Source organism: Narcine bancroftii, chromosome 3, assembly GCF_036971445.1.
Source record: "Narcine bancroftii isolate sNarBan1 chromosome 3, sNarBan1.hap1, whole genome shotgun sequence".
Lineage (NCBI taxonomy): Eukaryota > Metazoa > Chordata > Chondrichthyes > Torpediniformes > Narcinidae > Narcine > Narcine bancroftii.
In genome coordinates this window covers 92,244,338-92,270,934 of record NC_091471.1, presented here as the reverse complement: position 1 = coordinate 92,270,934, position 26,597 = coordinate 92,244,338, and the positions used below count along the sequence as shown (strand labels likewise).

The following is a 26,597-nucleotide window of genomic DNA, read 5'->3' as shown; positions in this document are numbered from 1 at the left end:
TGAAAGGATATTTCAGTGGAGTTTTGATTTAATTTTAATTTTAACTATACAGCATGGTAGAAACATGTGCTGCCAATTGCACCCAATTAACTGACCAACCTGTTATGTCTCTAGAGTTACTTGGGAGGCTTCTTAAATAACTTAGAGGTGCAAAATTCAAATAACAGGAGAGATTTTACTTACTGATGTCTTCCACCATCTCAGGAAACTGTTCACACACATACACACATATATATATCTATATATATATATATATTTATACATATGCCCCACAGTGGTGCACTACACTTATTACAGTGAGAAGGATGTATTCTTACGCAGTTACAAAATAGTTCACATTATCCTGACAATGTAGCATCTCTCCTTCTCAAGACAAAGAAAAATTTAGTGTTCTTTATCACTTTCTTACCAGTGCAACTAAGTAACTGAACTTGTACCCTAGTTTATTTACACAACTATTTTTAAATAGTTCTTATCAATATCGCAATGGCAGCAGTATGTTCCTTCACCATCTTGTGGATTTGGCTGTGACCGTTGGGCTCTGTGTTGCTGGTACAGTTGGAGGTGATGTAGCTTGTTATGCTTCACCTGACAACTGTTGTGTTGATGTTTTAGTATTGTTGGTTATGGTCTCTTCACTTGATACCTCACTTGATATTGGTGTTGCAGGCTTTGCTGGGATTAAAGCTTTCTGCTTCATCACATCTTAAGTCTGCTCGATGTGAATTCTGTTCCTCCTCACCTGATTGCCAGAGTCTGTCTCCACAATGTACGATCTTGGTGTCTCAACTTCTCTGATGACCTTTGCTGGGGTCCATGTTTTCAACATCGGCTCTTGGAATATGCATATGCAATATTTGTACATGTTTGTTATAATGCTGGCATCCTTCTTCTTGCATGTCTGCCAGTCTGCTTCTGGTTTCCTTCTGGTCTTCTGGAGGGTGTATTTTGCTTGGTAGAGGTGTTTTATATCTCCTGCCATTTAGAAATTCTGCCAGGAACCATGTCAGCCCTTAAAGGTGTTGCTTGTAATGATAGAAGAGCTAGGGATGGGTCTTCTTTTGTTTCGTGACACTTAACTAGTGTGCGTTGTCATGATAATGAATATGCATGAGATGTATTCACCTGACCGGAAGTCACATGGTATGGGAGAGAGAGAAGAGCACGAAATGGAGGAACAATGAAAACTGGAGAATAAAGACACGGAGATGTTTAACTGGTAAAACCTGCGTTAGTAGTGTTATTAACTTCACATTTCGGGCCACAAATGTGACATGCGTTTCACAGTTTGCACTTGTCTTTCAATGAACCCATGACCTTTGGGGTAGTATGGGGATGATGTAGTGATAATAAACCCATATTCTGCATCCAGCTTTCTGAATTCTTGTGACGTGAACAGTTCCACTGTCACATATTACTTGTTCGGGTATTCCTTGTTTAGCAAAGAGCGCTCTCATTTCTGAGGTGATATTTGACGTTCTCAGGTCTTTCACCCTTTAGACGAATGGAAATTTAGAGTAGTAACAGGCTACTATTAAATACCACTCTTGCCTCTCAGTGAACAAGTCTGCTCCCACTGTGTGCCATGGCCTGGCAAGAACCTCTATGGAATTAACCCAGTAAATCACCTCGGTTACTTTGGCTATGACTTGCCTCCTTTTGGTTAACTTCTTCATCTGGATCAATTGCTACTCCCGGCAGCTATCCAGACCTAGAATTGCTGGTCTATCCATGTCCACCATGAGGAACAAATAGAAGATGTACTTTCCCTTATGGGAGCCATTGATCTTAGCTCTCCCTAGCTGCTTGATCATGGGTCCACCATAGGCCGTTAATATAACATTTGCTGTTTCTAATGCACAATCTTTTGGATACCCTTTATTATGTTCTCTGGGAACATCTGGTGGTAAAGTCTGAATGGAAGGATGTCACTTTGTGGTCCAGTATCCAGTGTCACTTTTAGGTTAAATATTGTAGGGTTGTTCTGGATTGTTCTCTGTATTTGGATCCTTGTGTGCAACTCACTTCTTTCTTTCATCTCACCTGACATCTCGTGAAAGTATATGGATTCTATGTCCAGTATCTGGGTGTTGGAGTCCTCATTGTTGTTTCTTTTTGTGTGGTGGATCTTCTCCTTGTCTTTTTTCTTCACAAGAATTACTGTTTTCTTCATACCAGACTTGCAGATCTTAGCCCAGTGGTTTGCTTTACTACAGGCTCTACCATATGAGTGCATTTGTTTCGGTCATCGAAGGAGTGGTGTCTGCCGCACTTCCTGTAGGTCTTGGGGGTTTGCACTTTTTTGATTGTGTTCTTTACAGCATCCACCCTTCCTTCTCTTTGCTGTGGGTGGGTCTGCAGAGATAGGGATTTCATTTGCGTTTTCGTGGCTTTGAAGGCTCTGGCTCTGTCTATAGCTTCGGCCAGCCTCAAGCTATCCTTCACTATAAGAGACATTTGCACTTCAGGATGGGCTCTCCCCATATTAGTTGATCAACTAATCTTTCCTCTATATCCTTAAATATGCATTTTACAGCAACAATGTTTAGTCTAATGTGGAAGTTATCAACAATCTCATCAGTCTCTTGCATTAAGCCTTGAAATTCATAATATTTAATTCTACGATTAGACCTGGGTTCAAAGTGAGAAGGAAACTTTGCAAATATCTGCTCTGGATTATTTTTCTCCACCTCTGTAAGCTCTCAGCTATGAAATAAGTCAAGGCCTTGCTCCCCTGTCCAGAGAAGTATATAACTGACCTTCTCCTCTGTTTTTGCACATTTAAAATACCTTTTGAATGCTAAATTGCATTTCTGCTGAAACTTTTTAAATGATTCAACAATGTCTTCAGCCTCCCCGTCCGTCACTGGGTGAACTGCTGTTGCTTCAGACACGGAGAGTGGGAGGAAACCAGAGCATCCGAAGAGAAAACACAAGCAGATCATGGAGTATGTACAAACTCTCTACAGACAGCAGCAGATTCAAACCTGGGTCACTGGTACTGTAATAGGTATCATTTCAAAATGAAGCAGTTGCCCAGTTCTGCTAAAAATAAAGAACAATTTCTTCTCCAAGAAGGGTGTAAATCTTTGGAATTCTCTACCTCCAAGAAAGCTGTGGAGACTGAATTATTCAATACATTATATTCAATGTGGACATTTCCAGAGATTTAAGGAGTGGGGAAAATAGCGCTGAAGCCAAGATTGGATTGAAGCTAACTTGAGCAGACTTCCCGAAGCCAGCTCAGGTTTCTTTTGTTGTGATTTCAACACACAGTAAAATGCTCATTTTACCCATTTCAGTGATTGATTGGCCCAATGAATATCCCACGTATTGTTACAACTTTAGATTCATTATATTCATACGTTTGCTGCTGTCTTTACTAACACTCGTTTATTGTCGTGGGTTTCACTGAGTGTGCGCCTGCTGAACAATAGGATTTTCCACTGACTTCTTGTTGGTTCTTGTCCACTTGGCTATGATTTGCACTTGCGATTGGCTGCTTTCACAGCTTTTGTGAATCAATGTTTCTTTATAGCAAAAATCATTATAAGTTAGATAAAACATACCCCACCCTGTTCTCAGTTTTTAGAATAGCTACATATTTTTAAAAATATGTTAGATCTCCAAGACTCAAGGAGTTCAATCAAATATATTTGATGAAAATATTAAACATTTTTTGTCCAAGATTTGATATTAAATCAGCAAATTGTTTTGTTTACATTAAGATTGACCTAACTATATTAATGTCTCACATTTATCTAGATTTCTTTATTATTGTCACATGTACTGAGATGCTGTGAAACCCTTTTGTGCTATCCAAAGGCCAGCAAAATGTCACCACACCAATTTGCGAAAAAAATGCAAAGGAGCAAAAGAAAAGAAACAAAAGAAGTAAAAAGAAGGAAAGAAAATTGCTTCAGAGGCAGTGGGAGGACATCACTGATCACTCCGCCTCCTCTTTTTGTTTTGCTGCCTCCAAGTGCCAGGTTTGGGCATTGTTCCAGTTTCTTACCAATTCTCCGAAGCCGTCAAAGGCAGTCAGCGCCTGCGGTCCACTCTCCATCGCTATCCCTGAGCCTTGATCTCAGCTTCTGTCAGAGCTTGTGGCCTGGCGGGCAGCCCACCCTTCATCGCAATCCTGGCTGCGATTTGCAGAATCTGTCAAACGCCCATCAGTACTTGCAGTCCACTATCTATTGCATTTATGTAGACATTTATGGGGCGCACTGTGTCTAAAATGATGCTACATCATAAAGGTCTCTCATCACCCTGGCCATACTCTTGTCTTGTTGCTAGCTTCAGGCAGAAGGCACAGAAGCCTAAAATCTAACTCCTTTAGGTTCAGGACTGTTTTTTCCAACAGCTATCCAGCTCTTGAACCTCCCCACACTGCCCTAAGGATCTCTCAACAATACTGACATTGCACTGCCAGCCAACTGTGAATATTTATTATTTTTCTTATCTTTTTATGGTTATTATCTTTTTCCATTGCATGTTGATTATACTTAAATTGTTGTTTTATTTACTTGGGTAACTGTAACAAATAAAACTTTCATTGCATCTGTACATTATACTTATTTATATGACAATACACCCTCCATATTGGAATTCTTTGAAGAAATGACAAGCAGGCTAGATAAAGGAGATGCAGTGGATGTTGTGTATATAGATTTTCAGAAGGCCGTTCACAAGGTGACACTCATGAAGCTACTTAACAAGATAAGAGCCCATGGTATTATTGGAAACATACGAATGTGGTGCTGATTGGCAGAAAGCAGAGAGTCAGAATGTAGGGATCATATACAGCCAGTTGGCTGCTAGTTGGTGGTGATGTTCCACATGGGTCAGTGTTGGGCCTGGTTCTTTTTATGTGGTATATTAATGATTAGTATTATGGAATTTATGGCTTTGTTGCCAAGTTTGCAGATGATACAAAGGTAGGTGGAGGAGCAGGTTGTGTTGAGGAAACAAGGAGGCTGCTGAAGGACAGATTAGGAGAAAGGGGTGAGAAGCGTCAAATGAAATACAACATCAGAGAGTGTACAGTCATGCACTTTAGTAGAAAAAAATAAACAAACAGACTTAAATGGGAAGACAATTGAAAATACCCAGATGCAAATGGAAGTGAGGGTCCTCATGAAGGTAAATTTGCAGGCTGAGTTAATGGTGAAGGAGGGAAATTCAATGCTGGTATTCATTTCAAGAGGAATAGAAAATAAGAGCAGCGATTTGACGTTGAGGCTTTCTAAAGCACTGAAGATATCTTATTTGGAGTATTGTGAGCAGTTTTGGGCTCCTCATTTCAGAAAGGATGTGCTGATATTGGAGAGAGTTCAGAGGAGATTCACAAGGATAATTCCGGGAATGAAAGGGTTATATGAGGAGTGTTTGACAGCTCTTGGCCTGTACTTGTTGGAATTTAGGAGAATTAAGTAGGGATCTCATAGAAACTTTTTGAATGTTGAAAGGCAAGGGCAGAGTTGATTCTGGGAGAGTCCAGGACAAGAGAGCACAACTTCAAGATTGAAGGGCATATGCTTTGAACAGAGATGCGAAAGAATTTCTGTAGCCAGAGGATGGTAAATTTGTGGAATTAGTTGTCACACGTGATTATGGAGGCCATATCATTGGGTGTATTTAAGGCAGAGATGGATAGGTTCTTGATTAGCTAGGGCATCAACAGTTACAGGGAGACGGCTGGGCAATAGGGCTGAGTGAGTAAATGGATCAGTCATGATTAAATAGCAGGGCAAGCTCATTGGACTGAATGGCCTCTTTCTGGTCCTATGCCTTATAATCTTATAGTTTCATTCAGATTGGATTTTTAAAATTTTTTTAGTACCAAATGAGGCTATTTGCCTTTTGTTTACATATCACTAAAGTTGCACTCTTGAAATTGATCCCACTTTCCATCAGTCTGAGAACAAAGGTTAGAGCAATATTGTCAGGTCTGTAGTTCTACATTACAATATCGTGTTTTTTGAATATTTTATTTATCATTTGTATCAATACAAACAAAAAAGTTAATGAATACAATATTAATCGTTTAATCATACGTAGTGATACAAAAAAAAACTTTTAAATTTTCTCCCCAACAACCCCCTCCCAAAAATAAGGAAAAAGAAGAGATGAAACACCTACTACTACATATACAAAAGCATTAGCTTATATATATTCATTCATTATTATTATTATTAATTTCTAATTGAGAGGGGTGGATAAGGTGGAAGAGCTGGATGGAAACTTATTCATAAAATCCATATATGGCTTCCAAACACTATAAAAATTTTCAATTTGATTCCCTAAACTATATGTAATTTTTCTAAAGGTATACAATTTTGCATTTCACTGTGCCACCTACATAATAACATTTCATTATCAGCTTTCCATGTTATCACTATACATTTCTTTGCAAACACTATTGCTATATTTTAAAATTTTTCTTGGCATTTATCCAATTTCAGTTGTACATCCTTTTAATATATATCCCCAAGTAGAAAAGATCTTGGTTCCTTTTGTATCTTTATCTTCATAATGTGTCCTAATAATAGACTCAAATCATTCCAAAACCTTTCCACTTTTTCACAAGATCACACTGAATGAAAAAAAAAGTCCCTATTTCTTTTCTACAGCGAAAACACTTATTTGAGTAATTAAAGTTAAGTTCATTTAATTTATATAGAGTATAATACAATTGATGGAGAAAATTATATTGAACAATTTGGTATCTAGCATTAACTATATTTGTAACACTTTCTTGACATAATTTTGACCATATTTCTTCTTGAGTTTGTATATTTGTCTTTCTCCCATCGCATTTTTGAATTATATAAATATTTTCTCTTTGGGTTTCTTGTAATTTAATATATATATATTAGTAATAAATTTCTTGACCATAAATTTATCTATTATATCTTCAAATTGACTCCATTTTGGAAGCCTCAAATCTGCTCCCAATTTATAAAAAGTTTTAAATTTAATTGACAATATGCAAAAATTGTATTTTATTATGTATATTGTATTTATCTTTTAATTGGTCAAAAGTTTAAAAAAACAGGTCCTAAAAAAACATTTTATCCTCTGTATACCTTTACTGTACCAATTATCAAATAAAAAATTATTCAAAGTAGAAGGAAGAAGTTATAGCGGCAGCTACACTGCCACTGAAAGAACACACAACCAGACAGGTTGAGCTCAGTGAGCAGAATTGATTTATTGCTGGGCTGGACCTATACTCCCAGCCTGGCTTGGCTGAGAACCACACTGGGGAGTGGGGGGGGGCGCCGATGTCACCTGGGCATCACGTGGTCCCCAAGCGCGGGCTTCTGAGCCCTATGCTGAGCCCTGCGCCATTTTGGTCGGCTGCCCCACCGTGTGGATTACAAGCGGGGCTGGTTCGCCTGCCTAGTGCTGTGCCGCCACACAGGCCCCCCCCCCCCCAGAACCAGCGCCGATGTCCTTTTTATCTGGGCAGCCTCACTTCTTGGGCTGGGCCACAATTACTGGTTCAGTGGGGTCGAGGTGCGCTGGCTTCAGCTTGTCCACAGTAAACGGTTCCCACCTGCCGCTGATGTCCATCGTGAATGTAGACTCTGAACACTGGACAACCTTGTACGGCTCCTCGTAAGGTCTTTGCAGAGGTGCTGCAGGTGGGCCCCACCGAATAAAACATACTCTGCAGAAAGCAGCTCGCTGGAGACGTGAGATGGCTGTGTACCGTGTCTTGGCGGCAGTAGGGGTGAAAAAGAGTTCAAGCGGGTCTGGAGATGGGGGAAACAGCTTGTGTGGTGACCGCTGGGGGTTGTGAGGTGCGTTGATGAACTCACCAGGAAGTGCCAGCGGTGTGCCGTAGACCAGCACAGCTGATGATGTCTGCAAATCCTCCTTGGGCGTGGTGCAGATGCCCAGGAGTACCCAAGGCAGTTCATCCACCCAGTCGGGACCAGTGAGGTGGGCCATAAGTGCTGACTTAAGATGGCGGTGCAGACGCACAACCACCTCTTTGGCATTCGGGTGATAGGCTGTGGTGTGGTGTAGCTGGATCCTCAACCTTTTGGTGAGCTGTGCCAAGAATGCAGAGGTGAACTGGGCGCCCGATCATTGGTGACCCAACCATACAACAACGCTCAGGAGCAGGAGTCCGTGGAAGCATCCAGCATTGGCATTGCCTCAGGCCAACAAGTGGTGCCGTCAACCACCGTGAACAGGTAACGTTTGCCCCGGGAAATAGGTAAGGGCCCGACTATGTCCATGTGAATGTGGTTGAACACTTGCACGGACGCCATGGTGTGCCTGTGTACCTTGGACATTTGGCAATGGGTGCATGTTCTGGCCCAGCCCGCAATCCGCTTCCACAGCCCATGCCAGATGAACCGCTCTGCCACAATCTGGACCGTGGACCTGATGGACGAGTGTGAAAGATCATTGTGGATGGGCCTTCTGAGTGACCTTCCTCAGGTCGGTAAAGCTCTCTTGGGCCAGTAATGGCCAGATGTCCTTGGGCAGATGGTTCAGTAAAATGCGCTCAAAGAGAGTGCAGTTGGTGTGATCACGCATGAGCGCGAGCATCTTGTCTATCAGCTCCATCGGGGACCTGTTCCCCAGAGCGTCGAGGTGCAGCATCCAAGCAGCATGCTGGTGCCTGGGTCGTAGGAGGGATCCGGTGAGCACTCGTTTGATGGTCTCGTATTTGTCTTCGGTGGGTGGGTGCTGAACAAGGTGCAGCACGCGTTTGGCAGTGGCCTGATCCAGGGTGGCGACCACATGGTAGAATTTGATCATGTCGGATGAAATCACAATTCACTTCTTCTATAAACATTATTGGTAAATCTTTCCACCTTCTCAAATCCTCTTCCAATTTTTTAAATAATGTCAAACAATTTAACTTAAACAAATTATTAACATTTCTATTAATTTTTATTCCCAAATATTTATCTGTCTCATTTTCCATTTAAATTTAGTCAATCTCTTACACTGAGAATAATTCATATCCACCATAGGCATCACAACTCTTTTGTCAATATTGACTTTATAACCCAATACTAGTCCATATAATTTTACTCTATCATTCAACTTATTTAATGATATTTCTGTTCTTGTTAAATATATTATAACATCATCTGCAGATAAACTAATTTTATGATTTTTATTACCTACTTTAAAATCTTTAATTTATTTAGCTGTTCTAATTATTTCTGCTAATAGCTCAATTGCTAATGCACATAAAAATGGTGATAATTGGCAACCTTGCCACAAAGATTTTTCTAACAAAAAATGTTTTGACATTTGTTTATTTGTAATAACTTTTGCTTTTGGCTGATCACATAATGCCTTTATCAAATTTATAAAACTATTTGGGATTCCAAAAGCATTAAGTGTTTGAAATAAAAAGTCCCATTCCAATCTATCAAATGCTTTCTCTGCATCTAAAGCTACCACCGTCACTATGATCTTTGTATTTTGTACTATATTTATCAAACTTTAAAATTTTACAATATTATCTGCATTCTTCTTCTATTCTCAATAAAATCAGTTTGATCCATATTTATTAATTTTGGCAAAAATTCAGCTAACGTATTGGCTAATAATTTTAATATAATTTTGTAATCTGTATTTTATAATCATATAGGTCAATATGAAGAAGGTTGTAAACAATCTTTGCCTTTCTTTGGAATCACTGTTATTGATGTTGTTTTAAATGATTCTGGTAAATCATGTACCTTTTTCATTTGCTCCAATACCTCCACTAATACTGACATAAATAACTCAAACTCTATAAAATTCTGGTGGAAATGCATCTTCACCCGGTACCTTATTATTCTGTAAAGACATTAGGGTCTCATAAGCTTCTATTTCAGAGAAACTTTCAGACAACCTTAACTTTTCATCTTCCTTTAACACAGGCAGTTTAACTTGTATGAAATAATCTTTTATTTAATTATTATCTTTCATAGATTCTGAATGATAAAGTTTAGCATAAAATCACTTAAAATTATCATTTATTTCCTGTGTTTTATGTAATATGACCCGTAGGTTTTTTAGTTGCAGTTATTGTTCTAGAAATTTGCTCCAATTTTAATTGCCATGCTAAAACTTCATGAGCCCGTTCACCCAACTCCTAGTATTTTTGCCTCAATCTAATTATATCTTTCTCCACTCTATAAGTCTGTATTGAATTAAACTATAATTTCTTTGACTCTAACAATTTACTCTTCTTCTCATCTTTTTTCTCTTGAATTTCCTTCTCCAATTTCATTATTTCTTTATCTAACTAATCAACTTCTTTCATATCCTTCTTTACTTTAGAAGCGTAGCTTATTATTTGACCTTTTAAATATGCCTTCATAAAGTCCCATAGTATAAACTTACTCGTAACTGAATCTTTATATGTTGCAAGAAAAAAAAATAGTTGTTGCCTCATATAATCACACAATTCTTTATTCTTCAATAAAGTTGTATTTAACCTCCATATATAACCTACCTTTTGCTCTTCTTCAAACAAAATTGAAAAACTTAAAGGTGAATGATCTGATAAAACTCAATTGATATTTCACCTTTTGTACTCGATGTTGAAATTGTGTAGGGATTAGAAACATACCTATTTGTGAATATGTTTTATATTGAAAAGAGTAAAATGAATAATCCCTTTCATTTGGATAAAATTTCCTCCACATATCTACTAGGTCCATATCCTTAGTTAATTCTCTTACCATTTTTTCTACTTTATTTTTTGTCACTTTATCTCCTAACTTATCTAATTTAGGGTCTAAAGCACGATTAAAATCTCCCCCAAGTATAATTTTCCCATTAGAATTAGATAAATGCATAAAAACATCCTAAATACATTTACCACCTTCTACATTCATTAGGGTCCATTGTTCTGAATAGATCTGACAATTTACCATAACATATCTTCGAGCTACATCTATACCAGAATCCAGTATTTTAACGGGTAGTTTTTTATTTACCAATATTGCTGTACCTCTTGCCTGAGAGTTAAATGATGATGCTACCACAGTCCATACCCAGTCTCTTTTTAAGTTTTCATGTTCCTTTTCTGTCACAGTGACATCCAAGGTCTCGCCAGCTTCAGGCTTATCCTCACGGGCTCCTACTTTCTGGACAGCCCTACCTTCTGGACAGCCCCAGGATCCTTCTCCAAGGTCAGCCTCTCTTCTTTATCTGATTCCTTTTCTTGTTCAAGTTCTTGAAAGATTGTACTTGTGTTATCCTTTTTAGGTGGCATTCTGAGTTGTTCTTTTGACATTCCGACAGCTTTCCTTTCTATTTTCTTTTAATCATTTCAATTTTTTTAACTCTTTTTTAAAACATTTACGGAGAGAGATGGGATTGCAAGCCTAACCCCATGTCATCACGTGGCACGCCCCCCCATTATAATTTTTGTTGAGGTCACCCTGATACCTTTGGTGAAAGTTTTGTTTCATATTAGAGTGACTTAACACTACTGGAATATTTAAGATTTTTGGGGAAAAAAAAACACAATATTTCCTCTGCAAAATGTAGTGTTAAAAGCTTCAACAAACCATGAAGCTGCAATCAAACCAGGGGCTATATAAACACAATAAGTACTTATTGATAAGTCATAGTTTCTCTGTCATTGCTTACCATTTCCATTTTCAGTACAACTTAAATGTTAATCCAACAATTTCCCCAAGCAAGATTGTTATTCACCAAGTCTGAACTTATCATTTCTGAACCAGCTTCAAGGCTACTTCGACTGAATTGGAGACAATAGTTTTCCACCTTCACTCACTGAATGTAGGTATCAATGGTAGGGCAATCGTTTACTTCTTATCCCAATTATCCTTGAAGTTGATGCAGAGGGAGCTGCTTTTTTGAACCACTGAATCCATTGTTACAGTGTAGAAGATATATTTCAGTTCTGTTAGCAGTTCAAGGTGGTGGAAGAAGTGCCAGCCATTTTCACAAAAATAAGGCTAAATTAATTTGTCATTTAATATCTATAGTTTTGCATTGTCCATCCAGATAGACACAATCAAATCTCCTCTGATTACATTGAAGGAGAAGTGGATGTCTTGAAGCCATGCCACCAGATTCTCTGCCTCTTTCTAAAACACCATCTCATCATTATTTCAGATTTTTTCCTACAAATAGATGTTGGAGAAGTATTTGCCCTCAATATGAATGTACACGACATATAGTAGGAGACTAATAAAAAAAATGGCAGCTCTGCCGGAGCTGCTGTAATGGCAGCAGTGCTGCTAGTACGGACCCAGGGAGAGAAGAGAGCAAAGTAATTGCGGTCCTCCGCCTGGTCCAAATGTCCAGTCCTAATGCTCCATAAAGGCTTTAAATGGCATTTTAAAGGAGCGGGGGAGGGTGTTTTTATTTAAATTCCAGCAGCTGCAGGGACTGTGCCTAAGATGATAGTGCCTGTACTGATGGTAGCAGCCTTGAGGGATTGCAGACTCAGGGCGAGTAGCGATTGGTGCATTGCACTAGAAATTAGGAGACTCCCCCCCCACCCCCCCGCTCACTGTTGAGGAGAAGCATAGGAGATCACCAGACAGGAACAGTGACCATGGCAGTGGATCAGCGAGGGGCTCAGTGGTCAAAGGACCCACGCAGGCTGTGGGAACCAGCTATCGGAACTGGAATCCAAGAGGGTGCTCCTAATCAAGAGGCTTCCTGATCAGAATCGAAGGTTGGGACCTGGAGCTCAAGTGGCCTATGAATAGAACAAGAGTCTGTGAGGGAGTGCTGAAGGTCAATCCACGGACACTTGGTGACCCTGAAAGGACTCTCCTTTGCTTCTCATTCTCCAATTGCCAGACTAAGAGCACTCACAAATTGGAGGAACAACACCTCATATTCTCCCTCGGCACTCTTCAACTGGATGGCATTAACATCGACTTCCCTGGTTTCCATTAAGCAACATCTCCCTTCTTCCCTGTTTCCTTCCCTCTTGTCCGTCTCTCTTTTCTGTCTCTTTTCCTACAGCAAAAATCGATTGACCTTTCCTCATATCATATTCAATTAACACCTTTTGGCTGTTGGTCTGGACTTCTCCCCATTCCATTCTATCCCCTTAATCTCTTCTTTTCTTCTTTGGCTTGGCTTCGCGGATGAAGATTTATGGAGGGGGTAAAATGTCCACGTCAGCTACAGGCTCGTTTGTGGCTGACAAGTCCGATGCGGGACAGGCAGACACGGTTGCAGCGGTTGCAGGGGAAAATTGGTTGGTTGGGGTTGGGTGTTGGGTTTTTCCTCCTTTGCCTTTTGTCAGTGAGGTGGGCTCTGCAGTCTTCTTCAAAGGAGGTTGCTGCCCGCCAAACTGTGAGGCGCCAAGATGCACGGTTTGAGGCGATATCAGCCCACTGGCGGTGGTCAATGTGGCAGGCACCAAGAGATTTCTTTAGGCAGTCCTTGTACCTCTTCTTTGGTGCACCTCTGTCACGGTGGCCAGTGGAGAGCTCGCCATATAACACGATCTTGGGAAGGCGATGGTCCTCCATTCTGGAGGACCCTTAATCTCTAGTCTCTAGTCTTTAATCAAGATGCCTGAGAGATTAAGGGGAAAAATGGAAGGGGGAGGATTCCAAAAGGGAAAATTAGTGTCAGAGTCACCCATATGGACTAAGCAGAAGGAAACTAAAACAGAGTCTCGTTGAGTCTTCTGGAATGATCATTGTGTGACAATGGCATTTGCCTCTGGTACTGATAAAGAAGAATCATATATGTGTACATTAAACAGATACAGGACAACCCACATGTATATACTTTGAAGTCTGAATTGCTCCAGGAAGCAGCATTTGTTTCTGGAGAGAAGGGATGCATTCTCTGAGGTTTAAATGTTTAAATTTTGTCAACAAAATAATTGGCAAAGTCCAAAGCCTGAGGCTCTATAAACTGCAGAAACAAATATATTTTGCACTCTCCTACCCATATTTCCAGGCGGAGGTGAATAGTTTTCATAAGGAATGAGGGGGGGGACCCTATAGAGGCATTTTGAATGCTGAAAGTCCTGGACAGAGTAGATGTGACAAGAGAGCACAATTTCTGGATAAAATAGCAGGAATTTAAAAAAGAGATGTGAGGGTCGTAAGTATGTGGAACTTATTGCCATGGGTGGCTGTGGAAGCGAGGTCACTGGGTTATTAGGAAGGAAAAGATAAATTATGAAAGGAAATTAGCAAATAATATCAAAGAAGATCATAAAAGCATTTTTAAATACCAGAATAAAAGAGTAAAAGAGACAAGGTAGACATAGGACTGATAGAAAATAATTCTGGAGAATGATGGGGCTTCAAGGGTTATGGAGAGAAGGCCAGGGTGTGGTGCTGAGTGGGAGATGGACCAGCTCATGATAGAATGGTGAAGTAGACTCAATGGCTGATTGGCTGACTTCTGCTCCTATATCTTGTGACCAATAGAGTATGGGAAAATGAACAAATAACAATCAGAGAAAGGTGAAATATACAGAATGACCAACAACTATGGAAATTCAGAGAATCACATCGGAGCACTGAAAGATTAATGAAGTAGGTGAAATGTCCTGTGCTTCCTCTACACTGTAATGGATTTGTGTTAACCTTTAATTTATGTTAAACTATATTTCTTTTATAAAAATGTTTTAGTAAAGTGAATTATAGAGTTAAAATATTTTATCTGTATTCTTAGTAAGTTAGCTGTGGGTTGGAACAGGGTCACACACAGATCAGAGCACATTTATAGAGAACCTTCATTTTGTTTTCTGAGAAGACTGTTCATTCTCAGAGTTGATGTGTCTTGGACAGACAGAGCTAATGGATTTAAAGTCAGTATTAATTATTCAAGAACTCCAGAAGGAATCCATCTGTTTTAATCAGTCACTTAAGCCTCTTGAACAGAGATGAGGTCAGGTGATGTTATGGATATGGAACAGTTTTGAAAAAAGAATAGAATTTTGGTAGAATTAAAGTTGATTGTCATGTGGTTTCCAATAATTAGGACTTACCTCAATGAGTTGTAGAAATATATTACTGAATTCAGACATTTTGAGTTCGGTTTTGGAAGAGTTTAGTTTGGAGAGTACAAAAGTCAAAACCCCTGTAACACAGGGTTTGGAACCTTGTGAAAGACAGGATTGAGTTAGAGTAACCTGAATTGGTGCTGCTGTGTGTTACTCCTGGGAAAAGAGGAAAACAGAATCAGTGGCTTTTGAAAAAAGGAAGACTACTTTGCTGTTTCTTTGGAAAAGTGTGACTATTTTTGTGTATGGCCACTTTGTTTAACCCTTGTCTGGGTTTGTGAATGCATTGTGGAATAAAATAGCCATTGTGAGTAGAGGCTTTATAATTATTTCTGAACTGAGAACTGTCTTGGGTAAACTTGTACCTCTCACTTTGTTCGTTTTAGATTGGTCACAGTGTTTGAACTACCGAAAGAAAATAGACACACACACCGAGAGCAGTTCAGATTATACAAATGTTTATTACAAATTCAAAAGCTGATTTCACACTACAATATGCAAGCCCTTCCCGACTATACTTATCAATGCTTGGACTGGTCCCAACTGCCAAAGCGAAGCAACGACTGCACACTTGTAGTAGGTTGTCAGAGCGCCGGTAGCAGCTTATCCACCTCCCCTGACCAGGACGTTGGCTGGACTCCAGAAGTTCTTCTTCTTCTTGCTGAAAGATGTTGCCACCTCTTGGAGAGTCTCTAACTTCAGCAGTGGGACCATGCCTTATATTATCCAAAAACTGCTTACCCAAGCACCTATTCCCAGCACAGCAAGAAAGATAAGCAAGCAAGCTAGCATGCTAGGTTAATTAACGAATAACATAATTTTCAGCTTATCATTTTTAATACAATGGTTTATTCTACAGCAAGGCTAGGCCTCTGACAGTCTGTGACCAAAACAAGCAGGAAGATTAAATGTTCTTGGTACACAGATGTCCTTTCTTCAGATAACAGCATCTCTGGGCCCTCGGTGGAATTTTGCTTATATCTGCTGAGTCTAAAAACAATTAGCTTCTCAACCTTGCAGAACCCAAAGGTGCAATTTAAAAAAAAAGGTTCTCAGCTCTGCAGAACCAAGAGCTGGAAATTAAAAAAAAAACAGGTTACAAAATAGGTTAGAATCTTCCATTACAAGAACTTAAAACCTTCAAGGAAGTCTAAAATGATGCTGAACTTTTAAAGATTGACTTTTCAGAGTGGAACTTTAATTACACACACACACACACACACACACACACACACACACACACACACACACACACACACACACACACACACACACACACACACACACACACACACACACGCACGCACACACACGTTCAATTAAATTTGTACATAGTGGGTTAAATTTAAAGTTAAGTAAGTTTAGAGGTAAGTAAGAAATGTTATGTTGTTAATAGTTTAATTAAAAACTATTATTTTAAATTTACCATTGTCTTGTGAATTTTCCATTGCTGTTCCTGTGTTAGTGCTAACAAAGTTCTTTTAGTCCCAAAAAATAATTGAAAGGGTTGTTAGTTCATAACAACACCCACAACTGTATAGCCTCATCTGACTCCAACCACATCAGAGATTGGATACAAAGTAATGATGAGACAGAATAAGTGAAAGGGAATGAGAGTCAGATGGGCAGGTGCCAATATTACAACACTCCAGTAGTTAAAAGAAACTGATCATAGACTTCTGGAGGAGGAAAGGATAGAGCTTACACCCCTGCCCACAGCCCATAGAGACATGAGATAGCTTCAAGTTCCTGGGAACTTGGGAGGGGATATAATTCTATGCATTACTGATTTGAGATGCATGAGGAATATTTTCTGTATCTAGATATTAATGCATGTATGGAAACAAATAAAATATTCAAAAGAAAGTTATTGGGAGCAAACCTCAGTGTGACAGTTTAGAAAGTGCATCAACTCCTCTACTTCCTTGGATTAGGAAGGTCAGTATGTCCTACATGTATCTCAAGAATTTCTAAAGGTGGACCAGCAAAAGCATCCCAGTCAAAGCATGGTTCAGGAGTGGCTCCACCCAAAATCAGGAGTAACAGCAGAATATGATGTATGCAGCCCAGATAAATCACAACAACCTCCCTCACTTTTCTGAAAATTAGGTGCCCATACTTACATAAAATAGGTATGAATTTATAAAGAGCTCTCTCTGAACCTCAGGAAGCCTTACTAACACCTTGGGATAAATAAATGATGAAATTGAAAGCAAAGATATGTGAATGGTGATGATATTTTGGTAACCAAGTTTGATTTTTTTTTCTGTTTTCTAACTTTTCTGTATTTTTGTTTCTATCTTTTTTTCTTTTCTTTCTTTCCTCTTTTCATTTTGGAGATTATTATTTGGGTGGAGGGGGTTTATTGGGGTATAATTTGTAGCATGTATAACTCATTTACATATATGATTGCATTTTCTGTGCTTGGCTATTAATACTTGTATGAAAATTTAAATAAAATATTTTAAAAATCCCAAAACTTTCCTCTCCTCCATCAACTTTATCTGCACTTCCCAGTGTCTCAGAAAAGCTCCTTTGTTATGAGGGACCCATCCCACCATGGCTATACTCTCTTTTCCCATCTCCCACTGGAGAGAAGGTTCAACGATAATGTCTTCCCTGCAGCCTCCTGATTGAACCTCACATTGTTCCCATGCTAGTCTTGCTATCTACTAATTGATCCTTTCACTGTAACATAGCACATTGCTATCTGCTCTTTGTACTGCTGTATGCGTTTTAGAGTTAACTTGCTGGACTGCACACAAAAGGAATGCTGCTTACTCTATCACTTGAAAATATCGAGCAGAGCTTGGGGAGAAGTACAAAATGGCCAATAGAGCATGGAGAACGACCATCAGAAAATTACCGCCAAACATGAGGAGATACAAAGAATGACCAAGAGAAGATAGGGAAGTGCATAGGATAGCCAGCAGAGCATGGGAAACTTACAGGAGTATCTACAGATGCAAGGGTCTGCAATAACCAGCAAAGCACTTTGTCAGAACAACATAATATCTGAAATTGCCAAGTGATCAATCAGCAGCATTAAGTTTAAGGACAAACATCTTCAACTTGTGGCAAGTTGAAATCAGTGATTTGCATGAGCAAATGAGTAACACAATCGTCTAACACCTCATGCCAATACAACAGGGAGAATGTCTGCCCACCTTTAGGAACTGAGTGGCCTCACTCGGAAGCTGACAAGTAGTTGGAAAGGTTCCAAAGAAGAAGGGTGCTTTTCCACTTTGGTGCGTTGTCTCCGCTCCATCCTCAACATCCATTGGAGCGCTTTCATCCCTAACGTCGAAGTACTCGAGATGGCAGAGGTCGACAGCATCGAGTCCACGCTGCTGAAGATCCAGCTGCGCTGGATGGGTCACGTCTCCAGAATGGAGGACCATCGCCTTCCCAAGATCGTGTTATATGGCGAGCTCTCCACTGGCCACCGTGACAGAGGTGCACCAAAGAAAAGGTACAAGGACTGCCTAAAGAAATCTCTTGGTGCCTGCCACATTGACCACCGCCAGTGGGCTGATATCGCCTCAAACCGTGCATCTTGGTGCCTCACAGTTTGGCGGGCAGCAACCTCCTTTGAAGAAGACCGCAGAGCCCACCTCACTGACAAAAGGCAAAAGAGGAAAAACCCAACACCCAACCCCAACCAACCAATTTTCCCCTGCAGCCGCTGCAACCGTGTCTGCCTGTCCCGCATCGGACTTGTCAGCCACAAATGAGCCTGCAGCTGACGTGGACTTTTACCCCCTCCATAAATCTTCGTCCGCGAAGCCAAGCCAAAGAGAGAGAGAGCTGCAATCCAAGATGTGAAGAAAATGACACACTACCGTCAGCAAGATGATAGTCTAGATTTTCCGAGGTGGTACACAGCAGTGTAACAGAACAACTAGATGTAACACTGAATGAAAAGCTGGATATTTTGTGCTGCTGTCGATGCCAGGGGATGCCAGCTTTATCAATTTTCATGGACTTTTAGTCCCCCTAACTGTAATTGAAGTTAGGAGATTATCAACGTTAATCCTTCACTTTTTAAATTGTAGTGAATTTGACCTGGAAAGCAAACTAATATAATGTGAACAAAATGCTTTTGCTATGTAAATATTTATATTTTTTATTCATCGAGCTTTTCATGTGATCAAGCATTTTGAGTCATTGATCTGAGAACTAAGATTCTTTAGAGTTCTGCAGCATTATCAGTCTTTGATCTGACTATTGTTGACATAAACAGCAATAAAATATTAACTTTGGTGTTTATAAAGACTTCCAAGATTTGTTGATTTAAGCAATTGAGTGCATACATATCAATATTGGCACCATGTATGATGTTTTTGTTTTTAATGTGAAGAGGAGAACAAAACATCATCCTTTTTAGGTGGAATGACAGCCATTTCAGAATTGAGGTAAATTGGCAGAAGGGGGGGGAGGGGAAATGACCACATTTTTATATTTTGGCCACTTCATTCTCCCATCATTTTTTCCCCTTTTTCCAATCTTCTGTTCATTCCTGAAAGGATTTATCCTCTATCCAGAGCACAGTCAAACATTTGTTATCCCTCCAGGAATAAACATTTCAATGCAATTTATCTGAGAAGACCTTTTTTTCTGTGAGTTAGGGATTTGCAGTTAAGATATATAAGTTTAAGAATTAATGCTACTTATTTAGTTTATCTAATTCCCCTTAGTCTCTGATCCTGTTATGTTAATTGGCAGAAATATTACCATTTAATTGTCGGATGTAACTTCAGAGTTTACATTGATGTGATTTGATGAAAGTGACTGCAAATTAACTGTCGACCAAAATTAAAATAGCCTCATCAATGTCATTAATTAGCTTGATTTTGATCTGTTATATTGAAACCAAGTACAGTAAAACCCCTGGTATCCAGAATTCAAGTAAACAGCAGCCTCAAGCAACTGGCAAAAAAAATTGAGGAAAATAAATTAAAAAAATGAAATAAATAAGAATAAAATTGTACAAGTAAATCTTCTTTAAAGTAGCACATAACCTTTGGTGAAGACGGAAACAAATATTCAGCCATTGAATCCCTTGGTTGTGCTTTGCTTGTAGCAGACGTTTGAATAAAGTTGTGTGAAACAGCGATGACATCATCCAGAATGAAGAGCTGGTTGATGCTGCTCGCCATTGGAGTAATTCTCTTAAAGTGTCTCCTTATTCTTGCTTAGTAAGAGTGCCCCCGGTCAGAGGCTTTACATATAAACTTGGGAGTGCAGGGGGTGGGGGCGGGGGGGAGGTTAATTATCTATAAAGTTATTGTTCATCTTTTGGGTGGCTCTGTGGAGGAGGAGGAACCTGTAGATGCAGCAACAGTTAAATGTTTTGAAAGAATGTGAATAAAATGCTTTAAAGTTTATATATTTATGCATTTGAAATTTGTTCAGTGTAAGTGCAGTATAGTATTTTTGTCTTTTGTGTTTTAAACTTCTTATTCTTAATGCAGATGTATTAGTTAGGTATTGTAAAAGTCAGTATCAGAATCTGAATTAGAATTTATTGTCAGGAAAAAGTCATGAAATTTGTTGTTTTATGGCAGCATAACAGTGCAAACATTCATATAAACCATCTTACAAATATAAATAAAAATAGGGAACGAAAAGTCAAAGTAAGGCAGTGCCATTGGTTCATTGATCATTCAGGAATCTAATGGCAGAAGGGAAGAAGCTGTCCTTGTGCCTTTAAGTCTTTAGGTTCCTGTACCTTTATCCCGATGGTGGCAGAGTGAAGAGGGCATGGCCTGAGTTGTAGAGGTCCTTGAGGATAGAGGCACCACCTCTTGTAGATGTCCTTGATGGAGTGCCCATGATGTCGCTGGCATTTGGAGAACAATCTTGGCACAGTTGGTGAAGTGGTTAGTCCATCACCTTCACAGCACCAGTGATCGGGACCGGGGTAGGTATGTTCTCCCTGTGTCTGTGTGGGTTTTCCCTGGGGGCTCTGGTTTCTTCCCAATGTTCAAAACATACCGGGGGTTGTAGGTTAATAGGGTATAAATTGTGCAGCACGCACTCATGGGCCAAAATGGCCTGTTTCTATGCTGTCTGTCTAAATTTTAAAAAATATAAAAATGAAAAATTTAAATTTAAAAACATCCTTTTAAATTAAATTTCGGAAATATTATCCTGGATGCCGAACTGAAATGTTAGTAGGGAAACTTTATTGAGGATATACCTGCACTAAAATTTCTGATACCTTCACAATTTTTCCAAATGAAAAGTAACATCAATATTTATGGCTAGTGGTTTGAATGTAGGTTTTATGTCTGTTTTGTTGTCTGTGGTTGGATTTTATGCCTGATTCCATTGTGTAGAACAGTGATGTCTAATTGAAATTATTCAATAGCTACACTTTTAGCCAAAGCATCTCCCTAAAATGAAAGATATATTTTACATTTTTGACTTTTAAATAGAGGCATTTTCTTGGTCTGCTCTCAGATAACATGTAAATTGGTTCAAAGTGTCAATGGTCAGCGACTAACCAAGTATTCCATCCAATCTAGTCTGAGTGGAGAGGGTGTGTGAACATGGGCTGAACTGAAAACCAACTAGATTGGTCAAGGGGAAACTTCACTAAAGAGTTGGGAACTGTTGTTATGCTTTTGAAGCTCCCTTACTGATCACTGCAGCTGTGACTATAGCTCTCTCTTTGTTTCACCTAGGATAGAATGCAAATTACTTTAAAAAATTTGAAATTGAACATAAAATCTCAGTAGTTGAAGCACAGTAAGTGCCCATGTTTGGAGTACATGGGAGACTGCATCAGCTTTCACCGATTAGAGCGGTGAAGGATACCTGTGCCTATTGTTTTGGCTGGTCTGGAGGCCAGTCAATACATTATCCTCTTTATCTGATGGGAATATTTGCTTTTCTTAAAATATTTCTCCAACCACTTAAACTCGTTGGGTGTCATTTATTTTTCTGTCCTAACTAAAACTTATGTTTGATGACTCCTTCTTCACTATATAATAAAATATTGATGCACAAAGAACCAAATATAAAGTGGTCCAACATTATGTAAAATAGATACAAATATCTTGGATACATCTTAAAAAAAAAACTATTGCTTTATAAATTACCTGAAAAAGATGGCATGTTGTAAATGGGTTATGAGCTTATGGGATATGAGCTTATGGGATTAATGTACTGTCCAGGATGTAATTAAACCATAAGAACAGGGGAAACAGGTGCATTTGATCAACAGCCTGTTCAGATTCAGATTTCAGATTTATTGTGGGAGTACATACATGACATCACATATAACCCTGAGATTCTTTTTCCTGCGGGCACGACAGAATTACTACTTTTTAGTAGTGCAAAAAAAACTGTATACAGTGTATACATTTAAACAAATAAAAAAAGTGTAACTATATAATGAATATAAACAAACTGCAATACAGAGAGAATACCAAAAAATCAATAAAGTATACAAGTAAGAGTCCTTAAATGAGTCTCTAATTGAGTTTGTTGTTCAGGAATCTGATGGTGGAGGGGTAGAAGCTGTTACTGAGTCTTGTGGCACCTATAGCTCATTCCTGATGGTAGCAGTGAGAGCAGAGTGTGTGCTGGGTGATGTGGATTCTTGATGATTGCTGCTGCTCTCCGATGTTCTTGATAGTGGGAGGGTTTTTCCTGTGATGATTGGGCTGTGTCCACTACGTTTTGCAGGGATTTTACACTCCAGGGTACCAGACCATGATGTAGCTGGTCAGCACACTTTCTACCACACCTCTGTAGAAAATTGGCCAGAGTTTCTGGTATCATGCCAAACCTCCGCAAACTTGTGAGGAATAAAGAATGCTGACGTGCTTTCTCCATGATGCCATTTGTGTATTGGATCCAGGCAATACCCTGTGAGAGAGTGACTCCCAAGGATTTATATTTGCTCACCCTCTCCATCTTTGATACCCCAATGATCACTACATTGTATATCTCTGGCTTTTAATTCCTGAAGTCAACAATCAGCTCTTTAGTCTTGGTGACACCATTTGGCCAAGTTTTCACTCTCTCTCCTGGATTCTGAGTTAGCTGATATAAATCTGGGCAAACTTTAGGATGCAAGAACATCTCATCAATTAAAGGCTGAGTTACTTTTCACTATTCACATTTTCCGACTGGCAAGTGCATGAACCTAGAGATTGAGTGTGAATGGCATTGGTCAAATTTCTGCCAACATTTCTTGCCTTGGTTCATTTATGAAAAATAGTAATTAAGATATGACTTTCAAAGAGTTGTCATCACCTGCATTCCAACATGACGTATTAGGAATAAGTTGATGATCCCATATTACTTAAGGGTTGGAATCTAGACCAGGGAACAGAGGATTAATCTTGTTCCTTTCATGGATATTTTAAAGGCTGCAACACTAATGTTAGCATCTTTGGGACGATTCTTTTCTTTTCTTTGGCTTGGCTTCGCGGACGAAGATTTATGGAGGGGGTAAAAAGTCCACGTCAGCTGCAGGCTCGTTTGTGGCTGACAAGTCCGATGCGGGACAGGCAGACACGGTTGCAGCGGTTGCAGGGGAAAATTGGTGGGTTGGGGTTGGGTGTTGGGTTTTTCCTCCTTTGCCTTTTGTCAGTGAGGTGGGCTCTGCTATTAATTCATACTATTAATTCATAGTAAAGCATTGTCTCAGACTATGCAAGCCCATGCCCCTGTCTCACTTCTCTTGTGGGATGACCAGGGGCGAACTTAGATCTTGTGACCATAAGGGTCTTGATGGTTCTGTTATTGGACAAGGGAAAGCTTGGCTGTACATGGGAAGCCAAGGCAAAGACCTGCCTATTGAATGTTCTGATGGTTTCTGAACCAGGTGTAAAATACTTATATGTCTTTTTTAATTAAGTTCATTTTAAAATCAAATTTGATTCATTTAAAATAACGAAAACATTAGTGTGAATTAAAATAAAATAAAATAAGACCACAAAAACAGTTCAAGAAAATAGGAGCAGATTAGGCCAACGGGCTCCTCAAGCTCTCCTGCCATTCAGTATGATCATGGCTGATTTATCCCTGGCCTCATTTCCCCTTTTGTGCCAGGTTCCACACACAGCTCTGAATTCTCAATCTTTCCAAAGCATTTCTACCTCTCACTTAAATGCCTTTAACAATCTAGCCGCTAGAGTGATAGAGAATTCTGGAAATTTACCACAATAAGCAAGAGGAAATTCCTCTGTACCCCAATATTAAAAGATAACCCAATTTTTTTTAACCTTCATCTAAAGCCTGTCATGTCTCCATGAGATCTTGTGTTCCTTCAGAAAATCACTTCTCCTTATGAACTATGAAGTGCACGGCACCAACTTCTTTAGCCAGTCATGAAAGAACAACACCCTTATTAGATTTCAGGTTTATTGTTAGAGTGACATCACATACCACCCTGACATTTGTTTTCCTGTGGACGAGGCAGAATTATCACTTTTTAAAGTGCCATAAAAACTGTACATAATGTGCACATGTAAACAAATAAAGAAATGTAAACATACTGACTGTGCAAAACAGAGAGAAACCAAAATAAAGTACAAAGTAAGAATTCTTAAATGAGTTGCTGATTGAGTTTATTGTTGAGGAGTCTAATGGTGGAGAGGTAGCAGCTGTTCCTCAACATGTTGGTTCAAGTCTTGTGGCACCTATACCTCTTTCCCGGTGGTAGCAGCAAGAACAAGGTATGCGCTGGGTGGTGTAGATCCTTGACGATTGCTGCTCCTTTCCAACAGCAGCGTTCCCTGTAGATATTCTCAATGGTAAGATTTTGCCTGTGATATCCTGGGCTGTGTCCACTATCTTTTGCAAGGCTTTACACTCGGGGATATTGGTGTCCCCATGTCAGACTGTGATACAGCCAGTCAGCACACTTTAAACCACATATCTGTAGAAATTTTCCAGGGTTTCCAATGTCATGCCAAATTTCTGCAAACTCATGAGGAAGAAGAGGCTCTGATGTGCTTTCTTTATGATGCCATTAGTGCATGGGTTCCTGGAAAGATCCTCCAAGATAGTGACTTCAAAGAACTTAAATTTGCTTACATGTTCACCTCTGATCCCCCAATGATCACTGGATCCTACACCTCTGGTTTTCCCTTCCTGAAGTCAACAATCAGCTCCTTGGTTTTGGTAATATTGAGAATGAGGTTATGGTTAGTGCACCATTCAGCCAAGTTTTCAACATCTCTCCTGTATGCCGACTCATCGCCCCTTTTGATATAACCCACTAACATGCTGTCATCAACGAATATGTAGAGAGTTTTGTTGTCATGCTGAGTTGCAGAGTCGTCGTTGTAAAGTGAGTGGAGCAGAGGGCTAAGAATTCAGACCTGTGGTGCTTTGGTATTGATGAAGATTGTGGAGGAGATGTTTTTACCAATCCTCACTGATTGTGGGCTGGAGGTGAGGAAATCCATGATCCAATTATACTGTGGGGTGTTGAGTCCCAGATCTTGGAGTTTGCTGATCAGTTTTGAGGGAAATAATGGTGTTAAATGCCAAACTGTAGACAATAGAGAGTATGCTGATATATGTATCTTTGCTGTGCAGTTGTTCCAAGGCTTTGAATTGAGGCAGTGAGTTTTTGTGTGCTCCCTCAACCTATCTATATCCTGTTATAACATGCCCTCTCACCTACTTTTAAACTTTATCGTTACTTTGAGAATATGAGCAGTTCTCACTACACTAGCCTTGGCTGGCATCCAGCTGTCATTATGCAGTGGAAATTTCCAATCTGCCATCATCTAACCCAATGGTTCTCAACCTTTTTTTCCACTTACATACCACTTTAAGTAATCCCTTACTAACCACACAGCACCTATGGCATTCTATGATCTAGGCATTCATTAATGAACTACTTAAGGTGGTATGTGAGTGGAAAAAAAAAGTTTGAGCACCACTGACCTAACCCCAAAGTATTCCATGCTTTTGTATTGCAGTGTGCCAGCACTGAAGTCTGTAATGTACTGACACATACACTCTTTTTGAATCTAATCATTGGTATAATTTGGTTTAAAAATATACAATAAATGCCCCTACCCTTAAATTTTAAAACAAAAGAGTTCAAACAAAAATGCCAAAGGTTGCAAATTTGGATTTTGTTTCCTTCTTTATTTGTCTTTCTTTGTAGAAGTCATTGCAGCTGTGATTTGAGTCATTGGGAAAAGCACATTTGATTTATTAGTTGAGTGTGTGGAAAGCTCTCTTTTTTTTTTAACCTGATCGAAGAGAACATTTTCCTCATTCATTGGCTGATTGAGAGGAAAGCTCACCTCTTTTATTGGTTGAGTGGTGTGGCAAGATCACTTTATTCATTGGTTGATTGAGGGGAAAGCTCACCTTATTCATAGGCTGCATCATTCATTGGTTAAGGAATGGGATGAATTGTTTTGAAAGGCTGGTGTTGAGGCAGATCAGCTCCTGCCTGAGCAGTGACATGGATCTGTTTCAATTCACCTTTTGTTGCAACAGGTCTATGGCAGATGCTGTCTCATTGGCTCTGGAACACCTGGACAGCAATGATGCAGACATCAGGATGCTCTCTTTAGACTACAGTTTGACATTTTACACCTTCATCTCCTCAAAACTG

At 39.5% G+C, this 26,597-nt stretch overlaps 1 long non-coding RNA gene across 4 annotated transcripts in view; it reads left to right on the top strand.

Moving 5' to 3' along the window:
- Positions 1 to 26,597, top strand: part of LOC138756166 (uncharacterized) — a 74,593-nt gene that overhangs the window by 12,495 nt on the left and 35,501 nt on the right. For 2 of the 4 annotated variants that reach the window (XR_011352818.1, XR_011352817.1), the window contains 2 exons: positions 11,069 to 11,165; positions 14,418 to 14,525. This is a non-coding gene — a long non-coding RNA (uncharacterized lncRNA). The remainder of the gene's footprint in view (positions 1 to 11,068; positions 11,166 to 14,417; positions 14,526 to 26,597) is intronic. The other 2 variants (XR_011352819.1, XR_011352820.1) reach the window with 1 other exon arrangement.